The sequence below is a fragment of the Pistacia vera genome, unplaced genomic scaffold, assembly GCF_008641045.1.
Source record: "Pistacia vera cultivar Batoury unplaced genomic scaffold, PisVer_v2 Contig373, whole genome shotgun sequence".
NCBI classification, from domain to species: domain Eukaryota; kingdom Viridiplantae; phylum Streptophyta; class Magnoliopsida; order Sapindales; family Anacardiaceae; genus Pistacia; species Pistacia vera.
Window position 1 is genome coordinate 42,546 of NW_022196194.1, and position 9,695 is coordinate 52,240.

General features: G+C 38.5%; 1 pseudogene; it reads right to left on the reverse strand.

Moving 5' to 3' along the window:
- Positions 1 to 9,494, reverse strand: LOC116140502 (annotated as a pseudogene).
- Between the last annotated feature and the right edge of the window lie 201 nt (positions 9,495 to 9,695).

Here is a 9,695-nt window from a genome sequence, read left to right on the forward strand (position 1 = left end):
TCAAGAACAGAACACAACCTTATAGTTAGTACCAACTGGACAAGTATATGTGCTTGTTGGATCATCTTTAGGGTAACTATAAGCATTCGGACATCTATCTTTGAAAAACTTGGAGTAATTTGTAGGTCCACAATTACCAGAATTACAACAATATTGATCGGTCTTGAAAATAGGACATGCCCCGTTACATCCACCAGGGACCCTCAGCGCAGTCGGACACTACCCCATAATATCCCCTACACATTTGATCACACTGTTGCACCCTCCGGACACCGAGCTGAATTCCATTGGAACATTAAACCCATCAATATTAGAAATATCAAAGAAATCAAGGTTGTTGTATTGGTTTAGTGCGTATTCAGCTAAGGTGTTTGGGGGTGAACCATAGCCTTGACATTGGAGAATCCCCCCACAGTCACCAGTCTGGCAACGCCCATGCCCAGCTGCGTCAAATTGGCAACCTGTCTGAGCCCATATACGGGTTGCTGTTGTGCCAGGGTTCACGTTAAGGAGCCAATTTTGGCCACGGTCAAGTCTTCTGCCTCCACTGGGGGAGGCAGCCGCCGAGACTGTGTAGGGACAATTGTTTATTGTTCGTGTTTTAAGCTATACCGAATTGGCAAAGAAAAGGAGAACTGAAGAGAACTTAATCCATCTTTCATTAGCCAACAAAAACTGAATATAACATACTTTTAGTTGACTGTTACAACCACTGTCAGTATGTCTTTTACATAATAACAGGTAATCCACACAAATCTAACAACTACATTACACTTTGGAGACACAAAGCCTCAAAATAAGCTGAATTTACCTAAACCAATTTTAACACAAAAGTTAACAAATTTGTCCTAAGCTATTACCTTCAGAACAGCACCATGCACACCATTATGTTTGCATCAAAAACATCTTCAAGCTTCAGTTCCAGCACACTGCATGTCCAGCACAGCATCAACCTTCAACACTCCTCCTTGATGCTTTTGCTGGAAACACCAAGTTTTAGCCTTAAGTCTTCAAACTTGGATTTGGACAAAGCTTTTGTCATAATGTCAGCAACTTGATCTTCTCCTCTACAGTGCACTAAGCTCACTTCACCACATTGCTCAGCTTCCCTTACTGCATGATACATTATCTTGATATGCTTAGTTCTACCGTGGAGTACAAGGTTCTTTGCCATGGCCACAGCTGACTGGTTATCACACAAGATTAATGTAGGGCCACCTTACACTTGTTGCAAATCATCCAGCATCTTCTTAAGCCATACAGTCTGATTCACTACGGCTGCAACAGAGACATATTCTGCTTCAGCAGTAGACTGTGCCACAGTCTCCTACTTCCTTGATAACCAGCAAATTGTACCTTGATTCAAGTAGAATACGTAACCAAAGGTACTCTTTGCATCATACAAGCCAATCACTATCAGTATACCTTAATAATTTCTGACTTTCGGATTTCCTAAACCAAATGCCTAACATGATGATTCCTTTCACATACCTCAACACTCATTTAGCAGCCTTAAAATACAGTTCACTTGGGTTGCTCATGAACCTGGAAAGGTAACTTGCAGTGAAAATAAGGCCAAGTCTGGTGGCTGTGTAATACAGCAAACATCCTACCAAACTCCTGTATTTTCCCTCATCCACCCTTTCTGCACCATCAGCTTTGCTCAGTTTCAAGTTGGGAACCAGTAGGGTATCCACTGGTTTACAATTCTCCATTTCAAACTTCATGAGAATCTCGGTTGCATACCTTTGTTGGCACACAAAAATCCCACCTATAGACTGACTTATTTCCATGCCCTGTAATAACTGCTTTATACTAGGATACTCATAGAAATATATCAAGTAAAATACATTTATATTAGCAAAAGTAAATGGGCCGAAAATTTTCTTTTAATACATATAATCATTCTTTATACAAAGTAAGGTATCATTTGTAAAAGTTATCAAAAACAGTGGACAGTGTAGCTATTGCTCCTCGCTTGCCGACGCCCATCCAACTGCGTCCTCACCTAGATTCTGCAAACACAAAGAAGAACAACGGGGTGAGCACAAAATAATGCTCAGTAAGTAAATCCTCTACTCGTCTATCCCCGTAACTCTTTCTCTTAATTCTTTCCTTACACTCTTCTTATCTCATTTATTTTCTCTTTCTGTTTCTCTTTCACATAGCTCTTTTCTATTAACTTTCTGTTGTATGTCACGACCTCATCTTATCGGAGGCACGGTTGGGTGGAGTTCACAAAGCACCACCCCACTCTTCGTGACTTCTACTCGTGTTCTCTCTTTATTCTTTCTCATGTTTGCTCATTCTTTCTCACTTGAATGTCATGGCCTCATCTTACCGGAGGCATAGCCGGGTGGAGTTCACAAAGCACCATCCCACTCTTTGTGACTGTCGGGTGGAGATCACAAAGCACCAACTCGCTCTTAGTAACTACCGAGTGGAGATCACAAAGCACCAACCCACTTTTAGTAACTACCGGGTGGAGATCACGAAGCACCAACCCGTTTTTAGTGTTTTTCTCATTCTCTCTACTCTTAGAGTAGTTCATTCACAAAGTTCTCTACTTTTTCTCAAGCCACTTCTCAATGCACAATTAATGCATATGGATGGTTCATCTCTACTAATGCACTCATGAAATACCAACATGCAATGTTGCAAGAATTAAGGTTTACTACTCATGCCCATGATTCTCTTAGGCATTTCATCAAACAACTAATGTGTATACATAAACTCTACTTTATCTATGGTTCTACTCTTCTCTTGAACCATCCAAAATGGGAGGAAACTCCCTCACAAAGCTATAATTCCTGTCATAAAATAACACTTCCAAAAAGATTTCTCAATCTCCTCCAATTTCATCTCAAACTACATCCTCAACACACATCTCACTTCTCATAATTGAAGTGTATTTAACAACTACAAAGCAAATAGTCATCTCTATCTCAAATCATAACATATAACATGCATACATAATTTCTATTCAATCTCTACTCAAGAGAGTTCTCAAATCTCAACTTGGGTTGGGATTTACTTACCTTGTAATGGAGAGATTTCACTAACACTTTTCCTTTTCCTTTTCCTTAATAACTTGTCCCTTCTCTACAACTTTAAACAATAAAACCATAAGACTTCAAGATACATAAACAAGAAAAACTTCACATCTAAAGCAAGAATCCTTACCTTAAGATGCCTTAGAGTAACTTTCTACCCCAAACTATTCAAAAAGCCTTCTAAAATTCTTGAAATATTGAAAGGAAAATTGAGAGGAAGTGGTGAATGGGAATGGCGGTGGAGAAGAGGAATGAAGGGTTTTCTAAACCCAAAACCTTAATGACTTACACTTAACACATGCTTTCCCATTTTGCCCTTGCTCTTTCTTGGAAATTCCATCTTTGTCCTTTAATTCCTTACACTCACACCCCCAACTCCAACACATTTTCCATAAAGTTCTCTTACATTTTACTCCCCACTTTTCCTGCTAATTAAGGGTAGAAAGGTCATTTTTCCCCTATGGAAAAATCCTCTAGAAACTTCATTAAACTTTTCAATTAGCCCGTCACCGCGGTGAAGAACTTCCGTTGCCCCGGCGAAAAATTACAGAACCAACTCGCAAATCACAAAGCCGACGTCACCGCAGCGAAGACTGAATTTCAAAAATTCACCAAGTCTCAACCAAAAATCAGGGCAAACACTTAACCAAATCAACTCATCAATCCAACTAAGGGCCAACCAACTGAAAATAACGACATGCAAGCTCAAATGAGAACAAATCAATAAACATTCAAGCAATACAACACAATTTAACTACGTACCTCAAGTGGGGCGTTACATGCCCAGAAAGTACTTCATCAATCCCAAATCTGTCATTTCAAATTCACTTTGCATGGCTGACTTAAACTGGTCCAACTCTTCAGGATTGCTTCCAATTACCAACAAATCATCAACATAGAGAGAAACCACATCCAATCCCCTTTCAGTTTTCCTAATGTAGAGAGTGTGTTCATTTGGACTTCTAGTATAACTAAGGCTGCATAAATGGTCATTTATTCGGCTATACCAAGCTCCAGGGGCCTATTTCAAACCATATAGAGCTTTCCTCAGAAGGTACACATGATCCTTTTTTCCCTCAACCTTATAGCCTTCAGGTTGCTCTACGTAAATCTCCTCTGAAATCCACCTATTCAAGAATGCCGATTTGACATCTAACTGGAAAATTTTCCAGTCAAATTAGGCTGCAAGTGCTAGCAACAACCTAATTGTGTCTTGCCTCGCTACCGAGGCAAATGTATCAGAAAAATCAAGGCCTGGTTGTTGTGCAAAACCTTTGACCACCAGCCTTGCTTTGTACTTGTGGATTGATCCATCAGGACTGATTTTCAGTTTGAAAATCCATTTCACTTGGATTACTCTCCTTTTTCCAGGTCTTGGTACCAACATCCAAGTATGGTTCTTATCAATCATACTGAGCTCCTCCTGCATTGCAGCCTTCCACAATTCAGACTTGGCTGCTTCATGATAATTTCTAGGTTCCACCACTGCCACCCATTTGAGCCTTATGAGATTATCATTGCCTTATTTTCATTGCAAACCAAAAATTGTCCAATCCTTATACCCTAAACACTTTATCATACCCTTTAGGAGAATTATGGACCTAATATATGACACAAAAGAGCTTTGAGAGGTGTGTGAATAAGTGATAGACCAAAATCGTAAGTTTGGGGGTTGCAAAAAGGGTAGGAAGAAAGGGCAATAGACCTCAATGGTGTTGTCAATATTTGTTATTGCAAAAAACAAAAATAAAATAATAATAATAATAATAATTTCTTTAGTTCAATTCAAAATAAATAAAAAATAAAAAATAAGAGAAATGCATAAGTTTTAGGGTTGTAAAATGGTTGACACTTTGATTGGTGGTTGAGAAAGAAAGTGGAGATTGATGTAGCTCTTAGTGTTTGCATGAGGAAAACTGAGTTCTCTTACGTTTTTATCCTATCATTTTCCTTGGAGCCCACTACCCGAGTCTAACGTTACAAGATTGCAAAGACCTTTTGATCCTTAGTGATGTCTAGTCCACATTAGTGGAAAGTAGTTCGATACTTGGACTTATGGAGTCTACCACCATTTGATAAACTTTACATTTCTGCATAAAATAATCCAGGAAGTTGGAAGGTGGACTGAAGTGGGGATTACCTACTCAGGGGACCGATAGAGAAAGATACTAAATTCAATTTATGACTTCTTTGAGTGTTGAGCATTTTTTTTATTTTTGAGACTTGCATTGTGATTCAATCTAGGTATTTATCTTTCTTTTTGTTTTGATTTTTATTCCTTTTTGCTTATGGACGAGCAAATCTTAAGTTTGGGGGTATTTGATAATCATATTTTATACTATGATTTTGCATTGAATTTTGATAAGATTTAGGATACTTTTCATACAATTTGGGCCATAATTGCTACCTAATTCTATTAATTTGTCTTTGCAGGCCTAAACGATGATTTTGAGCATAAATAATAGTTTTGAGCATAAATTGCGTAACTTGAGCTTGGAAACTCATAATGACCTGATTTTAGAAGCTATCAATTTGGTCCATAATTGCTACCTAATTCTATTAATTTGTCTTTGCAGGCCTAAACGATGATTTTGAGCATTAATGACAGTTTTGAGCATAAATTGTGTAACTTGAGCTTGAAAACTTGGAATGACCTGAATTTAGAAGCTTTGGAAAGCTAAGAAGAAGAGCTACAACTTTCATGTTTTAGGTTTTTCCTATTTCTGACTGGACAAAGGTGAAAACTTGGCTTGAAATCGTGAAAAGTACGCTGGGAACTGAAGAAAAACGTCTTTGGACGTGCTTCAGTATTTCTACCATAACTTGAGATGTAGACCTTGGATTGTGCTGATTCTTGAACGAGTAGAAATATAATTGAAAGGGATAAAATTAATATGCTTAACATGTTTCCATATTCAGACTCTATCATGCTCAAATTGGCCCGAACGTTCCTCGCCGCGGCAAGGAAAAAGCTTCGCCGCTGCAAAACCTGCATCAGATGTAAAAATAAAACGATGCGTTTTGGCTTGCTAGGGCTTCATCCTTAATTGAGAGAGGTATAAATTAGAGTGAAAAGGAAGAGAAAAGGAGCTTGGTTTGTAATTTGGGAGGCAGTTCATGGAAGGAGAAGATTATTGAAGATTTGGGCTTCAAATTAGAGACGATTTCTCCATCTTTTGCTTATTTTTCAATGATGAATCTTGATTCAGTTTGTTTTTGTTATTTTATTTCGTTTTTGAGTATGAACTGAGTTGTTTAGCTAGGGTTTGATGTAACCTTGATACAATGATTCAATTTTATATGAATTGATTTACTTTGAGTTTTAACTTCATGATTGAGTGTTTATCTCTTTGCTTAATGACTTTTGGATGTTTGATCACCATTCAAATGTGTGTTGTTCACAATGAGACTGAGAAGTGATTTGTGATTGTGCCTCTTGGGATAAATACCGTAGATTAAGCAAACGCTAGAGATAGGTTTAGCGATCTATGAAATCTAGATAGAATTCCATAAAGCTTAAAAGACTTTGAACTATTAATCTTCATTTTGTTGGGTGCGGAAGCTTAATAGGGATAAGTAGGGAAATGTAGTCTGAGAATGTATGGTTTACAACTTAGGGAATTCGATTTTTAATCAAGGAATTAGAACTTGGGTAATAGATTCTATGAATTGGGTTAGCGTATCTAGGTGAAATCAACACCCTAGCATTTTTTAGCATTGTTTAATTAGTTAAGTTGTTGGGTTTTGCTTTAATTTCATTATCATTCATTTATATTTTGTTAATTTGTATTTAGTTTGTTAATTTTCCATCAATCCAATTTATTGTTGCTTCAATTAGGACTTAAACTAGAGAAATCGGTACTTAGTAACACTATCCTCGTGGGAACGATACTCACTCATTACTTTATTACTTTGTGCGACTAGTGCACTTGCTATTTATGCATGTTGTAGCTACAACGCATCAGCCATCATACATTTGGTCATTTCCATAATGGTTATGTTTCTTCTCTCACAAACGCCATTCTGTTGAGGAGTGTATGGGGCTGTGAACTGATGCTGAATTCCAGCTTCATTATAGATTGAGCTGAATTCATTTGAGGTGTAATATGTCTCATTGTCACTCCTTATGATCTTGATCAATGTTCCAGCTTGATTCTCCATCGGCAACTTGAATTTTTTGAACACAATAGTCACCTCATTCTTCTGCTTTAGAAAATACACCCAGGCCATCCTTGAGAAATCATCAATGAAGAGTACAAAATACCTACTACCATTTAGTGATTCAGTTTTCATAGGACCACACACATCAGTGTGGATCAACTACAGCTTTTGACTTGCTCTCCAGGCTTGATCCGAAGGGAATGATGGCCTGCTAAGTTTGCCAAGTTGGCAGGCTATGCATAAAGTCCCTTTCTCCTCTATCTTGGGTAGGTCCAGCACCATGTATCTTGTCTTGAGTTCTTTGATTCCCAAATAATGAAAGTGGCCAAACCTTTTATGCTACAATTCAGATTTTTCAACCTTGCTAATTAGTGCTAAATTCACTGATTTTTTCCACTCTACCGAGAAGCTTTTTCCCAGCATCCTAACATTCATTAATTCATTTCCCTCATTGTCCATTACAATGCAAGAGTGGTTTTTAAAATGTAAAGTGTAATTCTTCTCTAACATTTGACCTACACTTAACAAATTTTGTGCAATTTCAGGTACAAATAGGACACTTGAAATAATCTTAGTACTTGTTTGTGTTTGGACTACAACATCTCCAATCCCTTTTGCTTCCACATAGTCACCATTTCCAATCTTGACTTTGGAGCTAAAAGTTCTGCCCAGTCTGATAAAGTTCTCTAAATTTGCTACCAAGTGGTTAGTTCAACCACTGTCTGTCAGCCAAACATCACGGCTGGTCTGCATTGAGTAGCATGAAGCTACAAACAACTGCTCAGGTTCACTGCCCTGCTGTTGATCTTCTGCTGTTTGAGCTTGCTGTGATGGCTGTGCACCTTTGTTCTTGCACACCTTTTCAATGTGCCCGAACTGTTTGCACCCTCTACATTGGATCCCAGGCCTAAACCAGCACCTATTCTCTGGATGTCCCTTCGTTTTGTAGTGAGAACATGGTGGATAATTCTTTCCTCCACTCGGTTTTCCCCACTGTCCACTGGTTCTCTCTTTTCCTCTCTTGTCTCTATCATACTTCATGTTGCTTCCTTGCACATTCTTTCCTGTTTGAGCAGTCATCATAGCACATTCATTAGAGTCCTCTTGTCTTATCAACCTTCTTTGTTCTTGAGCCTGCAATGCATGGACCAATTCGGTAAGGCTGATTTGTGAGAGGTCCTTTGAATCTTCTAGGGAAGATATCTTTGACTCAAACCTTTCGGGTAAGCTAACTAACACTTTCTCAACTATCATCTTATCACTCATCTCAACTCCCAATAATCTGATCTTATTCACCATACTCATAAGCCTGTCCACATACTCTTTTACTTTCTCCATCTCCTACATTCTTAACATCTCAAACTCTCTCCGCAAGTTCATCACTTGCATATTCCTGGTTGTGTCACTTCCCATGAACTCCTCCCTCAACCTATCCCATGCTTCTTTTGCTGTTTCACACGCCCTTATCCTTGTGAACACAAGGTCTATTACTGCAGAGTGTATATGAAAGAGGGCTCTTGGAGCTTTTGACATCTCTTCCTCATACATCCTCATCTAATTCAGAGTGGGGTTTAGACCAAACTGCGGTGGCTGTTTCTCCTCTTCCACATACTGCCACAGCCCTTGCCCTCTTAGATAGGCTTTCATTCTTATAGCCCATATATGATATTGGCCCCCATTGAACACTGGAGGTGAGAGAGAAGTCGACCGAGCTGCCATGGAAACCAGGTTGCAGTTTAGGACAGGGTTGTTCTTCGGGAGGTTGAAGTTTGATGGTGATTCGAAAGTTGGTTTTTGAGTTTCTTAGATGGTGGTGTGTTAATCCAGCTCTGATACCATGTTGGTGTTTTAAACTATGCCGAATTGGCAAAGAAAAGGAGAACTGAAGAGAACTTAATCCATCTTTCATTAGCCAAGAAAAAACTAAATATAACATACTTTTAGCTTACTGTTACAACCACTGTCAGTAAGTCTTTTACATAATAACAGGTAATCCACACAAATCTAACAACTACATTACACTTTGGAGACACAAAGCCTAAAAATAAGCTGAATTTACCTAAGCCAATTTTAACACAAAAGTTAACAAATTTGTCCTAAGCTACTGCCTTCAGAACAGCACCATGCACACCATTATGTTTGCATCAAAAACATCTTCAAGCTTCAGTTCCAGCACACTGCATTTCCAGCACAGCATTAACCTTCAACATTTATGACATTGAAAGTGGCTGCATTCGCTATAGTGAAGTAGAGAGAGAGTATGAAAAGCAAAGAAGACATTGATTAAGAGGATATTGAAGGAGCAGATGTAATGAGTGTTAGTGTGTATTCTGAGGAACTACTAAGGGCTTCATATAGTGGTAGTGTGGTGGTAATTTCGTCATGGAAGGCTTCATGGTCAGGACCTACATTAGCTATATTGATGTATGGCACATGATGTCATGTTACGATAATTTCCAAAGAAAGCATTTATATGGATTC